Genomic DNA, 16,925 nt, shown 5'->3' with positions numbered 1-16,925 from the left:
TTACTATTTCCTTTTCTCATTTTGCAGGCTTTGCGTGTTGGATTTTGGGGATCCCGCCCCAGAGGCCTTGAGAACGTCCGACCACCCGGTCCTATCCACCCTCGGACGCAAGTTAGACGTAGTGCCTCTGAATCTTACCTATCTCTGGGGCGGCATCGAACACTGTGTCTACAAGGTGCTGAACGGCACCCATGCCCACCTCGACACTTACTCCTTCATCCAGATCTTCTACAACATCCTCGGCCATGGCTCTGTGACCTACAGAGTGAAAGAAAGGCTTTATCCAGGCTACCTCGTTTTCCTGATCTATAAACATTCCCCTGGCGGTACAAGATCGACGTGGGACTACAGCGTCTGACAGAAGCAGGGCTCATCCAGAAATGGTACGACGACACAATGGATGAGTTCAGAAACAACCTGAGCGAGGTGGGGGACATTTTTTTTTAATAGATTTTGCCAGTCTGATGATTTTGTCCTTCTTTAGTTTCATGTCGTGAAGCTTTTAGTACGATACCTTGACATTTTCGTTATCTTGTAGTCAGCAGGCTTATACAAAGATGCTGGGCCTGACAGGTTAGGTTAGTTTACGAACTACCATTTTGACGATATACAGATTAAGCGTTTGTTGCAAGTTATATAGAATTTCTTAATGTCACTTGGCTTTTTCTTTCGGAAGTCATTGACTGATTTTCCCATTTTTCTTCACAGGAAAGGAGCGTAGGCCTACAGGCCTTCTCACTATCCCATCTCCAGGGGCCATTCTACATGTTCATTGGAGGAGTCTACATTTCCTTCATGTGTTTTTGCGGGGAATACATTCTCCCGAGCGGAGCTCTGTCGTAAAAAACAAAAAAACGAAAAAAAAAAAAAGGTAAACAGTCCGACTTTTTCGTAAAAACTTGGTGGTCTAGGATATGATACCTCTGAAGAATAAAGATAAACTTGTTCTTTGCTGCTATATAGTCTCCCCAGTTATTTGCTGATTTCACATTAAGATTTACTCCGTCCTATTGATAACGAAAGAAGGGGGTGTCCTTTTCAAGTTTATATTCAGACGAGTTTCCCGTTTCAGCAAAAAAAAAAACGAAGCACGACTGTTGTCATCAAAGACTCTCTCTCTCTCTCTCTCTCTCTCTCTCTCTCTCTCTCTCTCTCTCTCTCTCTCTCTCTCTCTCTCTCTCAGCTCGTGTTACAATTAAGGATTCAGAAGTTGACCCCTATTAAGAAAATGTCTAATCACTGTAGTTACAAAGTAATTCCTTAGAACTGGATTATTCGTGTTTTCAAAATGATACAGATTATATTAATAATGGAGTAATGTATTCCGTACAAAATTAAAATATATATTTACAGGATGGTTTTGTTTTCTTGGAAATTCCTTTTAAATTTAGGGCCCCTTTGAGTTGAGTTTCAAGCTTCCAAAGAATATTATGGTGTTCATTGAAAAGAAATCATAGAAGATTAATATGAAATAGAAAAAGTGGAACTCGGGGTATTAAGAAAGAAAAAAATAAATTGACTAGACAATAAATAATTAGATAAAAATATGAGTCAATTCTGTGAGATATGCACGATACATATTTATCTTGACTCCAGTAGCTACTTTTCTCAAATCATGTTTCCTTACTTTTCTCGTAGAGCGCACTAGATGTGTGTATAGTTTCTGACACTGCCGTGTTTCAAGCTCTGAAAAACGCCGGGCCGTTTTCATTAGTTCTTTGTCCGTGGTAGTGAAAGGTGCTTCTCGTATTCAATTGAATGGCGTTTCATCAAGGGAGGAATTATGATCGGTAACTTTGTACGGAGCATTGCTAAGAGGGTGAATTTAGATAATAAATTTTTTGAAAGCCAGTATTTACTGGTATTCCACTTTTCCAGAAACTAGACTCAAAAGTGTGGTATTGTGTAAGAGTTGAGTGGTTTTACGAGTTTTGTGGATTTTACGACGTTCTCGTTAGTCTAAATGCAAAACGCTAGGTAAAATGTAGTCTTTCTTAGCTCGTGGTGTTCTTTTACCAAAAGGCTTAAAGTATAGCGAAGCGACCTGATCCACAAATAGTTTTGATTAGTAAGGACTGAGATTTCTGGTGGTTGGGTCTGGTAAGTGCAGCCTAGTGATTTGAAATAATAGATCCTACATTCGAAGCTTGGGCCTATGGCAAGGCTGCACCGCGGAAAAGACATCCACTTGGGATTGGGGCGTCCAATGTATTTCGCCGTGTTTAGTACTGGCCCCTTGGGGGGTTAATTACAGTCGTCCGAATAAATATTACTTAAAATTCTTGTTCAGGAGGTAAAACTGCATAGAAAAACCGCAACTGCCATAGTCTAGGCCGCCGCGGATAGGTACCCTAGATCTACCCAAGGCTGTATTTACCAGGAAACTCCCAGGGTTTTATTGAAGGTAAAGGCATTCAACATTTAGTTTCATTTTGGTTAGTCATCAGGTGGTCTCATTTTTAGGGTAGATTTGCTATTGATTTAAGTTAGGAAAACTTCAGATTTTGAGTTTTTAAGTGCAATTAACTTTAAAGCCCGTTATTACTTTGGCTTTATATCTGTTAATTGATTTTTTTTACAATAATCCCATATATACCTATTTTGGCTTTTTGTAGGCTATGCCGAATTTTCTTTATAAAGCCCATACCTACTTTGTACTTGGTTATTCTGTGAAAATTAATTTTAAAGCCCGTGCCTACTTTGTTTTTATGTCGGTTATGATATTGTCCATATTTAAATTTTTTATAAAGCCCGTACCTACGTTGGCTTTACAGGTTGTCTGGAAGTTTGTTGTTAAGCCCATACCTACTTCGGCGTCCATCCGCCTGTGGTGTTTTCGCATGGTACCACTGCATCCCAGGCTTTAAATAGTTACTCTATGTGTAAGTTTTAGGTAAATAAAAGGATATCTGGGTGTACATTTGCAACTGAAAAGTGTTTTTAATAATTTACTGTATGCGAATTACACCGTTAATACCGTTAATATTCGAAATAAGATATTATTTAAAGCCCGGGACGCAGTGTTACCATGCGCAAACACCACAGGCGGATGGACAGATGGAAAAAAACAGAGTATAGTTCCCAGGGCGCCACGTTGCGCCGAGGATGTTGGTTATTGTGTATTGACGTCTGTATGTCTGTCTGCCCTTTTAGTTTTCTGTCAAAGAAAATGATTGAGATGGCTTTGTCTCTCCTCCGCACTCCATTCTGTCCAAACTTTTCACTCCGCCCTCACGGGCTAGAGGGCTGCAAACTTTTGTGTCGATCATCCACCCTCCAGTCATCAAACATACCAAATTACAACCCTCTAGCCTAGGTAGCAACAACACTGCACGCCACTGGGCTATGGCTGCAAGTTTCATGGGGTGCGGCTGAGAGTTTCACACAGCATTATACACTGGACAGAAAACTGGATTGCGCCAAAGAAAAATTTTTCTTCTTTAGTATTATTATAGGAAAAATTTCACCTGAATTATGATGAATATTTGCAGAAACAGGTCTAGTGCTCACGTGAGAATTCAACGCCCTGCTGGTGGTCTGTCCTGGGATACCAGCGACGCAGCGTTTCCAGTTCGTCCTTCTTGTTGTTATTATTATTATTATTATTATTATTATTAATCTGTGGGCTTAGCGATTTTATGCGGCTGTTAATGCTATTGTTATTATATTATCGTCATTTTTTGTGCTTTATTAAAAGGAAAAGTTTGTCTGATCGAGTATCTCTCTCTCTCTCTCTCCGCCAGTGAAGTTTTAATCCAGTCTCAGGCTCCATGGCGTAAAAGAATGAATGTCCTGTTAGTCTTTGATAAAGACGACAGCCATAATGATCGTTGCTGGGGACAAAGTCAGAGCAAGATTAGAAAGCTGTTGGTCACCAGTGGATATAAGAACGAAAGACAGAGGGGATAGTCACCAGGGTGTTCTACTTTATATATGGAGATCTCTAGACTCATCTTTTGATTATTATTATTATTATTATTATTATTATTATTATTATTATTATTATTATTATTATTATTATTATTATTATGTTGAAAGTTGTCACGTGCATAACAGAGGGCTTTAGTTTTACGTATTGTTTGCGTGGTATCTGGAACCAAGGTTTTTTTTTTTCTTATAATAGTTTGGGTTCTTAAACTGTGGTTTTTTTTTCATGGTTTTCTATAGGCCTATTAGGCCTGTTGCTTTAGCTGATATTTAATTTGCTATTTTGTATTCACTCATATATGCTTCTGGATTTTTGGAAGTTGAAGCCATATGCGGATCAGACCTGTGATGGTTACTCTACCAGATATAATTGTTTATTTGTTGTGCACTGAATGCGCAATTAAAGTATTGCGCGATAACAACAGTTAATTATTGTCCAGTGATAAGTGCTGTACATTTACAGTTTTAACTCCCGGAGGGGGAGAGGGAGAAAGAGACGGGGAGAGGGAGAGAGAGCACACACTTTTAAGAGAGACAATGGTGTCTGCTTATCGTATCTTCATAACAACAAATTAGGCCTATGCGTAATGATTTTATCATAAAAAGAAGTGATAATGATTTTATTTCAATATGTTGAGAGTTCTACTGATATATTTTATCCACATTTTATTGATTCTCATCAAAAACAAAAGACGATACGTCCAATTCAAGCGCATATTTAATCGGGGGAGGGAGAGGCAGAATAAAACCAGTCTCAAAAAATGGAATGTGACTAAAATAATTCTCTCTCTCTCTCTCTCTCTCTCTCTCTCTCTCTCTCTCTCTCTTCTCTCTGTTGAGACAGTCTATGTGTGAATGACCACTTCCCCTTTATTCTCTGCCTGAAAAATTAATGAAAAAAAATTATTTTCTAAAATTCGAATTACAAAAGGGTAAAAAATGATTCTTCAAAGATCGAGAAAACGAGTTTTACCCTCCATTTTGAAAGGAAAAAAGTGAGAGAGAGAGAGAGAGAGAGAGAGAGAGAGAGAGAGAGAGAGAGAGAGAGGGGATATGAAAACCAAAGAGGGAACAGAATAAAAGAGAGTCATGGTATTGAATAAAGGATAGACAGTGTGTTTATTAATGACTAATTTGACGCTGAATTTTTTAGGAAGTTACACGTATAACACACACTCATATATAGAATATATAAATATATAATATATATTGTGACGAAGTGGCGTAGAGTATCTGGGTCTGGATACCATTAATACTTGGTGCATGAAATAGTCAAAGATCTGTGTCTGGACACCATTAATATTTGTTAACCCAAATTGCCAAGCATCTGGTTACTACACTTACCATTTGTACTTGCTAGTACAAGAGACCCTTTTATTCCTGGGTCTGGGACACCCTTTGTACTTAGGGCACAGTTCATTCAAGTACCTGGTTGTTACTTACCTCACTACAGACAGACATCTGACCCTTCATCACAAATACTAAACGACTGAATACTCTAAAGGTAAGAGTGATCCCTTTTTTCTAACTGAACAGTCAAGAAAACAATCAGTCTAAGTTCATTAAAATATGTGTGAGGTAATCTTAATTAAAGGGCATCACTCGTGCAAATTCACATTTAAGTATTTCCCTGATTCTGTTTTATTTGTGGGAAACGTCACAATTATCACTCTATATTTCTACCTAAACAAAATAAAATGTATACTGATGGTTAAAATAAAATACTCATATAAATTTTAAATACAAAATTTTATTTCTAAATTCAAAATTTATAAGTGAAATTCACAATCTCAGGGAAATTGTTATTATTTGAAAACAAAAGTTTAATTAATTCTTGAATTAATTATTAAGCAAAATTAAATCAAAGTTTATCAAGAAAATTAATTAAATTAAACCATAAAGCAATAATTAAATTTGAAATTAAATTTAATTAAATGTAAGTTAATTCAAGTGTAAGATTCAAAATTTACACAATAGAATATTATTCAAACTAATTAAACAAAATAAAGACAATGCAGAAAAACATAATGCATAATATGAAAACAATTAAAGCATTGACAGTACACACATTAAGCATATAAAAATGTGAAAAGTCAAAAGAACAAAGCAAAAGATAAATGTTTAGAAATGATAAAACCCCGAAATGCATTTCACAACATTTGTAAAAAATACCTTATACACAACTGCAGCTTCAATCAAAAGGCCTGTTACAATTTTACACTTTTTCACTATTTTCTTGGCGCCTTCACAAAAACCAATAGATATAACACTATGTTCAGATTCCACAAACAACACATATATTACTAAGAATTATATAAAAATGAGTGACCAGCTCGTTACGTTAAGTTACTGAAACAGCCTCGCAACCGAGCGAGAGAGAGAGATTTTGAGAGAGAGAGAGAGAGAGGGAGAGACTTACGCACGCCGCTCTCCTCCAAGCGAATGAATAAGGTTCTCTCACCCCATAAACGTATGGGCGATTAGTCTATAGTTGAAGGCGAAAACATATTACGTCATCTCTATAGGAATAGCCAACACAGGGCCTCTCTGACTGCGCTCACATATGGCTATGAACAAGGCTCCCTTGTTCCTTCAGAGGCCCGACCGTGATGTGTTTGCATCGATAACGAAATCAGCTTTGCTAAGACATTCTCAAAGTGGGAATACGACTCTCTTAAAAAGGCTTATGAGTTTTCACTCTCTGTGTCTCTTACGTACTTCAAAATGAAAAATGGATCACTTAAGGCATGTTATCTTTAAATTTGGGAAATCTGAACACAGAAACAAACATTTCATACCATGATACACAAGTTCTGATGTGAATTAATCATATTACCACAATTATAATTGCATTCCAATCTTACATTTTATATAAGATTCCTCCCCCCAGAAGATTAGTTATTCCGGGGTTGAATCCAACGATTCACAACGGGATAAATAATCGGTAACTATATTGTTCTTACCAGATATGTGCTCAACCTTTATATTATACTGTTGCAAGCACAAAGACCACCTGGTCAGTCTTTGATTTTGGTTTTTCATCCGCTGTATGAATGACAGGGGATTGTGATCAGACAACACTAAAACCTCTTCATTCCTAGGTCTGTTCACATACACTTCAAACTTTTTCAATGCTGTGATTAAGGCTAGAGTTTCCTTTTCAATAGTTGCATAGTTTTTCTGATGCTTTTTCAGTTTCGAAGACAGGAAACACACAGGGTGTAGAAGGTTATTCTCATCTTCTTGAAGTAGAACAGCTCCAATTCCACAATCAGAGGCATCAACTTGTATCACAAATTTCTTATTAAAGTCTGGAGCTTGAAGCACTGGTCTTGAAGTTAAAATGGCTTTTACCTTCTCAAAGGATTCTTGACATTCTGGAGTCCAGACAAACTTAGCTTTGGGACTAGTTAAGTCTGTCAAGGGGGCTACTATGGCTGAGAAATTTGGACAGAAACGACGATAGAATCCAGCCATGCCCAAAAATCTTTGTAGTTGCTTCCTAGTAGTAGGGGGGGTAGCCTTACGGATACCTTCCACATTAGCATTCACCGGAGCGAGAAGGCCTTTTCCAACTTCAAACCCAAGGTACTGAACAGTCGCCTTCCCCAAACTCACTCTTCTCTAGGTTGACTGTTAGTCCTGCCTCTTGTAGTTTCTTGAAAACTTTCTTCAGGATCTGCAGATGTTCTTCCCACGTTGTAGAGTAAATGACTATAGATCCTAGCAGTTGATCCATCACTCATTGAAATGTGGCTGGTGCATTCATCAGACCAAATGGCAATACAGTATACTGATACAATCCAAAAGGAGTAATAAAAGCTGACAGCAACTTCGCATTTTCATCTAAGGGTATCTGATAATATCCCTTCAATAAGTCTATCTTGGAAACAACTTGCTTGCCCAATATTCATCAAAGTAACTGATCTATAAAGGAGGCAAGGGATAATTGTCAGCCATACTAATGGGAAATTCAGTTTTCCTATAATCAGTACACATCCTAAAGGAGCCATCAGGTTTCTTCACTAACACACATGGAGAACTGAAGTGACTTGAAACTGGGTTTTCTGCTAATCCATGTTTGAAGCAAACAATACTGAACTTCTTTTCTTCAGAACATCTCAAGATAAAGGTGATAAGCGATAGCTCTTTGTTTGAACGACTTTCCATCTTCTTTGATCTTGATTTCATGTTTGGTCAGATTAGTACGTCTGGGTACATCTGCAAAAATCTCTGTGAAGCTTCTAATCACTTCACTCAATTCCTCACCTTGTTCAACATTAAGATGTTTCAGTTTATCCTGCAAATTTTCCAAAATTGAGGAATTATTCATCTTGCTTTCAGCTCCCAATTCATAGCCGTCATCGTCTTCTGTAGATGAAGTTGTCTGTATTATTGACACAGTTTCAGTTCTAGTTTCTGAGAAGTAAGGTTTCAAAAGGTTCACATGTATCTTCCTCTGTCGTTTTCTTCTTTCTGGTGTTTCAATCACATAAGTTCTATCACTTAACTTCTCAATTATCCTGTAGGGACCTTGAAATTTATTGGTAAGGGGAAATCTCTTGACTGGCAGAAACACTAACACTTGTTGACCAACACTAAAACTTCTTAGCTTAGTCTTTCTGTCATAGTTCCTTTTCATTTTCTCTTGACTCATTTTCAGATTTCTAAAGAGAATTTTTCTAATCTCTTCCAACCTTTTCCTTAAGTTTCTTCACATACTCTCCTTGGATTTCCTCTTTATTTTCTACCCAATTTTCTGCAAGAATCTTCAAAGGTCCTCTCACTTCTCTTCCAAAAATCATCTCATTGGGTGAACATCCCATGCTTTCTTGATAAGCATTCCTAACTTCAAATAACATTAAGGGTAAACCAACATCCCATTCTCTTCCTGACTCAGAACAATACTTTGTCAGCATACTTTTCAATGTCTGGTGGAACCTTTCCAAGGCACCTTGAGTTTCTGGATGATAAGCGGTTGATAACTGTTGTTTTACCCCTAATAAGTTCATCACATCCTGGAATAACTTTGAAGTAAAGTTCGTTCCTCTATCACTTTGTACAATTTCTGGTATACCAAACTTTGAGAAAACTCAATAGTTTTCTCAGCAACTATCTTGGCAGATATGTTTCTGACAGGGATCGCTTCAGGATATCTGGTAACAGGACACATTAATGTCAACAAATATTCATTTCCTTTCTTCGTCTTCGGAAGCGGTCCAACCATATCTATAATCACCTTGTTAAAGGGTTCTCCTCTAACTTCTATAGGTTGTAGGGGGGCTTTCTGAATGGTTTCATTAGGTTTTCCAGCGACCTGGCAGGTATGACACTCTCGACAGAACCTGCTAATATCTTTATGAAGTCCAGGCCAGAAAAAATATCTCATGATCTTCTCCACAGTCTTCCTGACTCCCATATGTCCAGATTCATGAGCTACTGCTACCACTTGCTTTCTCAATGGCCATGGAATCAAAATCTGATGATATTCGCCCCAGATAATAACAGGTAGGAGTTTGTTGCATCTCTTCCTGATCAACAACTCTGAAGAACAAATTAGCTAACGATGCATCCCTCTTCTGCAAGTCCATTAGCTTCTCTCTTGTTACCTGTCCAACTTCAATAGTTGAACTATCAATATCTGCTACCTCAGCTACTGCAGTTTCAGTACTATCTTCAGGAACACCTTGACTACTCGGAGTCTTTTCAGGAACAACAGATTCTTCATTTTCTTGGGAAATCTCTTCTCGGTCAGCTCCACGGGAGGCATCACTCCCCTGGAACAATTGTTCTAAGTTCAAAGATCCTTCACTTGATCCATCTTGGGCGTGCAAATCCTCAGTTTCTTCACCAACAGTCGTAATTCTCCTCATACTTCTGGTAGTTACACAACTAGGGAACAGGTGGGGGTTATTCTTCTCCAACTCTACCGTAGGACTAATCCTCAACGGTTTGTCTGTCACTACAGGACAAGAAACAAATGGAACACCACCAACTTCATTTCCCAACAGAACATGTACACCTTCCACAGCCAGTGAGTCCTTCACAGCAAAATCAACACTCCCTGTCACCAATTCACAGGACAGGTGTAAGCGGCATATAGGAGTTACTTCCTCTCCTTCTATACCCTTCAAAATAACTGAATCTCCAGTGAGATTCTTCTCCAACATTGGGTGAGCACCACGTAACACCACACTATGGTTGCTCCCTGTATCACGTAAAATCTTGACTGGTACCTGCACACTCTCTTCTTGAGTTGCCAGTGTACCCTCATAGATATATGGCTTAAAAGCCTCCAAACTGCTCAGCCACTTACTGCTTGAAGTTACATTTCCACTGGTTGCTAAACACTCAGCTTGTTTAGTTTCAGTCTTCCCTGTAGTCGGATTCCTCCCCACATTGTTCTTAACAGTCTGTTTGACATGGTCACCTCTCACTATTTGACCAACAGGCTTGGACTGCTGTTAATTCCAATAACATTCCTGACTGAAGTGTCCTGCTCTTCCACACTTGAAGCAGACAACATTAGGCTTTTGCAACTGTCTTGCAAAATTATTTGAGGATTTCACATTAGATTGCTGAGGAGTATTATTATTTGTAGGTTTCCCACTTATAAAATTGCTCCTGAAACCTGGATGAGACTTAAAACCTGGGCGTGGTTGATTCTGGTACTTGACATTATAATTACGCTTGCCACTAATTATATTGTAGTCTTCACTCAGTGTAGCAGCTTTGTCAAGTTTTTTAACCTCTCTCTCTCTCTCAAATAGGCTCTTATATGCTCAGGAATACCTTTAAAATATTGCTCTAAAACAACTAACTCTTCTAACTCTTCAAAAGTTGTAACTTTAGCTGCCTCCAACCATCATTTAAAACACCTTCTCACTTTATAAGCATAATCCAAGAAAGTTACTTTTTCATCCTTTCTTAAGTTTCTGAATCTTTCATTGTAGTACTCTGGGGTCAACTGGTATACTTGTAGCACATTATGTTTGAGCACCTTATAGTCTTTACACTGATCAGCTGTTAAGGCTAGATAAGCACTTCTCCCTTTACCAAGCAAGACACTTTGTAGCAAAACCGACCATTTATCTTCTGGCCATCCCATACCTGAAGCCACTTTCTCAAAGTGATCAAAGAACTCATCTGGAGCCTCCTCAGTAAACTTAGGGATTAACTTCTGCACTCTTACTACATCAAATGCAGGGTCTTGATTACCATGGTTAGGGTTAGACGGTGTTGCAGGTAATGTGGATCTAGCTCTTATCAATTCCATCTCCCTATCATGTCTTGCAATTTCTCTTTCCTCTTTTATCCTTTGCCTTTCATCTTCTGCAGCTTTTTCTTCTTCTCTTTCTCTTCTTTCTTGTTTTTCCCTGTCTATTCTCTCTCTTTCAGCCTGCATTTTCAGCTTAATCAAACTTTCTTCTGCTTCTATGCGTCTGAGTTCCAATTCTGCATCACTTTTCTCTTTCTTTTCTACTTGCTTATTTATAAGATCAGCCTGTGCTACATTCAACAACTCTTGAGCCAATTCTAACTCATCATCATCAGTTATTCTACCAGAGTCTATCAATGCTTGCATGGCAATGCATTTGATTTGTGCTTTTATCATGCTACTAAACACATGACAACCACATGCTACTGCTAGAGCACTCCACTGTGCCTTAGTCAGAGTAGTTTCAGACAACACTTGGATGGAAGGGGCTGCTAAAAATTCCTGAGTATCGAATGGAGCCATTTTTCTCAAATACAATTCTTACAATAAAATGCAAAAACAAATATATGGTCACTCTTCTAACAAAATATATTCCTAACACCACCAGTATAAGCTAGAGTGATAATGTGATTTGTTTTCTTCCCTGGTTTCTGGGGATCATTGATATTTGGTACATAAAATGCCAAATATCCCGGGTCTCTGGGCACCATTAATACTTGTGACGAAGTGGCGTAGAGTATCTGGGTCTGGGTACCATTAATATTTGGGGGGGAGTGGGCAAGAGTATCTGGGTCTGGATACCATTAATATTTGGTGCATGAAATAGTCAAAAATCTGTGTCTGGACACCATTAATATTTGTTAACCCAAATTGCCAAGCATCTGGTTCCTACACTTACCATTTGTACCTGCTAATACAAGAGACCCTTTTATTCCTGGGTCTGGGACACCCTTTGTACTTAGGGCACAGTTCATTCAAGTACCTGGTTGTTACTTACCTCACTACAGACAGACACCTGACCCTTCATCACAAATACTAAACGACTGAATACTCTAAAGGTAAGAGTGATCCCTTTTTTCTAACTGAACAGTCAAGAAAACAATCAGTCTAAGTTCATTAAAATATTTGTGAGGTAATCTTAATTAAAGGGCATCACTCGTGCAAATTCACATTTAAGTATTTCCCTGATTCTGTTTTATTTGTGGGAAACGTCACAATTATCACTCTATATTTCTACCTTAACAAAATAAAATGTATACTGATGGTTAAAATAAAATACTCATATAAATTTTGAATACAAAATTTTATTTCTAAATTCAAAATTTATAAGTGAAATTCACAATCTCAGGGAAATTGTTATTATTTGAAATCAAAAGTTTAATTAATTCTTGAATTAATTATTAAGCAAAATTAAATCAAAGTTTATCAAGAAAATTAATTAAATTAAACCATAAAGCAATAATTAAATTTGAAATTAAATTTAATTAAATGCAAGTTAATTCACAAGTGTAAGATTCAAAATTTACACAATAGAATATTATTCAAACTAATTAAACAAAATAAAGACAATGCAGAAAAACATAATGCATAATATGAAAACAATTAAAGCATTGACAGTACACACATTAAGCATATAAAAATGTGAAAAGTCAAAAGAACAAAGCAAAAGATAAATGTTTAGAAATGATAAAACCCCGAAATGCACTTCACAACATTTGTAAAAAAAATACCTTATACACAACTGCAGCTTCAATCAAAAGGCCTGTTACAATTTTACACTTTTTCACTATTTTCTTGGCGCCTTCACAAAAACCAATAGATATAACACTATGTTCAGATTCCACAAACAACACATATATTACTAAGAATTATATAAAAATGAGTGACCAGCTCGTTACGTTAAGTTACTGAAACAGCCTCGCAACCGAGCGAGAGAGAGAGAGATTTTGAGAGAGAGAGAGAGAGAGAGGGAGACTTTCACGCACGCCGCTCTCCTCCAAGCGAATGAATAAGGTTCTCTCACCCCATAAACGTATGGGCGATTAGTCTATAGTTGAAGGCGAAAACATATTATGTCATCTCTATAGGAATAGCCAACACAGGGCCTCTCTGACTGCGCTCACATATGGCTATGAACAAGGCTCCCTTGTTCCTTCAGAGGCCCGACAGTGATGTGTTTGCATCGATAACGAAATCAGCTTTGCTAAGACATTCTCAAAGTGGGAATACGACTCTCTTAAAAAGGCTTATGAGTTTTCACTCTCTGTCTCTTATGTACTTCAAAATGAAAAATGGATCACTTAAGGCATGTTATCTTTAAATTTGGGAAATCTGAACACAGAAACAAACATTTCATACCATGATACACAAGTTCTGATGTGAATTAATCATATTTCCACAATTATAATTGCATTCCAAACTTACATTATAAGAATATATAATGTATATATATATATATATATATATATATATATATATATATATATATATATATATATATATATATATAATATATATATAAACTTTTCCATCGACTGCGCAAAAGACCAATTCCACCTGACTGATATAAAAAAGAAAAATTTTGCTCTTGAATCAATCCAACTCGATCTTTTTCACAATATACAAAAATAAAAAAAGGTGGAGGGGAGGATAAAGGGAGAGGCAGAATAAAACCAATTTTGAGGACCGAATGTCACACAAGAGAGAGAGAAGAAAAGAAGAGAACAAAAGAAGAGAAGAAAAGAAGAGAAGAAGAGAAGGCCAAACGGATCCACCGTTTTTCTTCTCCTTCGATAAAATCGGTCAGGAATTTCCACCAATCGTTGTCTTCGCCTCTCTTCAATACAAGAGTTGGTTTTTCCCAAAAAGCCACATGGAAAATAAAGTGCATTTATAAAGACCTACAGGTTGAAACAAATGAAATTCCAGAGATCTTAAATAAGCCTACATCAAAAGCTGTATCACTGTACCCATTACCCATCCGAAGGAAGATTTCATTGTTCAGCAGAAGAGCACAATTTTCATGCAATACAACTGAACTGTTGGAAAGACAACCAATTTCTTTGAGAGAGAGAGAGAGGTATTTTAATTTCTTATTTATATGTTCATGAGATCTGTCTTTCTAAGAATATTCATCAACTTCAATTCATGTAAAGCACAGAGAGAGAGAGAGAGAGAGAGACAGAGAGAGAGAGAGAAATTACTTGCGAAATTTTAGTTATAAAGCCAAGCACCGGAGCACTATGACCCATAAAGCGCTTGAGACGACAAGGGAGAGGTTGAGAGGTTGAACAGCAAAATAACAGATCCAGAGAAGGTAAAACTTGAAGAAATTCCACTTCAAATCGTAATGGAAAACGACTCTTGAAGTCTGGAAATAATGAATGAAATGAAGGCATCTTCGCCGTGAATGAAACTATCATCTTCTATCATTCAACACCGCAATATCATTTTCTTTCATTGACTGAGAGAATGAATCAACTGTAGAAAGAAACAGAGGCTGGAAAGGGAGAATTAGAAGCTCATCGCCAAAGGCATCTTCCAGATAGGACCTGGAATGATAATGATTCCCCTCATTCATGGTGAATGGTGACTTTGGGTCATCATTAGATATTCACTCCTCATCACAATCATTTGAGGTGGGGGGGGGGGGGGGACATTTGATCTGGTGCTCTATCAGCCACTAATTCAGGTCATTAAATATGATGATTATATGTTCTCTCTCTCTCTCTCTCTCTCTCTCTCTCTCTCTATTCATAAATGAAGGCAGAGACATTCCAGAATTGGACTCCTTTTGCTGTTTGGATTTGGGATTCAATCCTGGATAAGTTTAGACGAGAGAGAGAGAGAGAGAGAGCTTATGAAATCAATTTAAAAACGTGGAAATGATAAAAAAAGTTACAGTTTCACCGACTTACTATGGAAGGCTGAAGAACACATGGAATAGAATGACATAGAATTTTGGCCACAGGCCAAGTACTAGGACCTATTAGGTCATTCAGCGCTGAAAGGGAAGTTGAGAGTAGAGAGGTTTGAAAGGTGTAACCATTCAGACTTTGGGTGTAATAAGAGGAGTTAGGAGAGTAAGATGGAAGAAAGAGAATATGAACAGAAGTACAGTAAAAGGAATGAAAGGGGTTACAGCTAGGGGTCTAAGGAAGGGACACTGGAAAGAACCTTAAGGAATGCCTACCGTACACCGTGTGAGGTGCCCTGACGGCACTACCCCCTAACGGGGTGAACAGCACATGGAACTGCTACTGAAATATGATCTTCGCCCACCACTGGCAACTCAACATTATTCAACAATTATAATAACTAATTTCATAAAGATATCTTAAATCTGCTTTGGGTAAATAAACACTGATATCTTCTGCAGCTCCAATACATCGAGTCTCCTCCGTCTGCTGGGGAAGGTCCCACTCATCGGCTGACATCTCTCTAGATTTCCCCTTGTAACTTCTAAATTTGATCCCAGATACTTGAAAGGAGCCGAAGGATGTGTGAGGATGTGTGGAGTTGGTTGTGTCTAGGCAGGGGTAGGATCGAAGAAGGATTGGAGCTTAAGAAGAGGGAAGGAGGAATGGTCGAAAACAAAGGGAGATATTCCTCGTTTACCTCAGTTGAGGCAATTTGGGGAGAGTTAGAATTCGTTAGTGAGGCGTTTAACATTCGATATGGTTAGTCCTCTCTCTCTCTCTCTCTCTCTCTCTCTCTCTCTCGTATTGGCTGTTACCCTCAGCCCTGATGAAGAACTTGCAAAGGAAGGAACTCGATGTTTGACGACAAAAAGGTAAAAAAAGTGAAGATATTTAAACCGAAATATTATGAATATTTATTTCATAACTTTAACTGGAAGCAAATGATAAAACTAACCTTGGCCATATTACTATAGTTACTATGATTTCAAGTTAATGATATTATGGCTAACAATAAAATAAGCAAAATTATAATCCAGGCGACTATAAATTAGTAAAGAAAGCATTTACTAAACAAATATGAAACTTGTAAAGCAAAATAAAAGCCTAACGTTATTACACATCTTGTAATTAATGACTACACCAATAAAAATCCCATTAATGATGTCATGACAACTTGTGCATGAAGACGACCAGGCCTCAGTTTTTTGGAAATAAACTTTCTTTATGAATGAATGAATAGTAGCAATCTCCACTAATAACACATCACTAATTTCTCTCTCATCTATGCTATCTTATTATTCTCTGTGTCTTATTCTCACATCAAGATAAAATTCATAAAGCAATCTTTTTGCCCCAGAAAGTGAAGCAACGCGAAAATTGCATGATTTTCCGGTAAAAATCTCTCTCATTTTATCATATGCTTTATAGACAACGAGGACTTAGGCCTACCGCTCTTATTACTTAACAAAGAAAAGGCAGTTCCCTACCTTTGTCAGAGGCCTTTGGTGTACATGAGAGAGAGAGAGAGAGAGAGAGAGAGAGAGAGAGAGAGAGAGAGAGAGAGAGAGAGAGAGAGAGAGATTCTTAAAAGACAATCGACAACAACCCTCATGTTCTATGCCACAAATTCATCTGTAATATTTTGATGTAGCTTTTCACCTTTGATTTAAACCGACATCCAACTCCTATGTATTTAGAGGCTTGTATAAGGCGGTATCACACACACACACACACACACACACACACACACACACATAAAATCATTACAAAGCGAAAAAGCCTCCCATTCATATCACGTTAGAAGCAATTACTGATGAATATTTCATTTATAACTTTCCCTCTTAGGACCGGAAGTGATC

The 16,925-nt window shown here is 37.6% G+C and overlaps 1 long non-coding RNA gene across 1 annotated transcript in view; it reads right to left on the bottom strand.

Annotated features, from left to right (window-relative positions):
- Positions 1–16,925, bottom strand: part of LOC135199216 (uncharacterized) — a 151,296-nt gene that overhangs the window by 30,037 nt on the left and 104,334 nt on the right. The window lies entirely within an intron of this gene.

This window comes from Macrobrachium nipponense, chromosome 25 (genome assembly GCF_015104395.2).
Source record: "Macrobrachium nipponense isolate FS-2020 chromosome 25, ASM1510439v2, whole genome shotgun sequence".
NCBI classification, from domain to species: Eukaryota; Metazoa; Arthropoda; class Malacostraca; order Decapoda; family Palaemonidae; genus Macrobrachium; species Macrobrachium nipponense.
The sequence above is the reverse complement of the archived record's forward strand: the minus strand, read 5'-3'. Positions and strand labels throughout refer to the sequence as shown.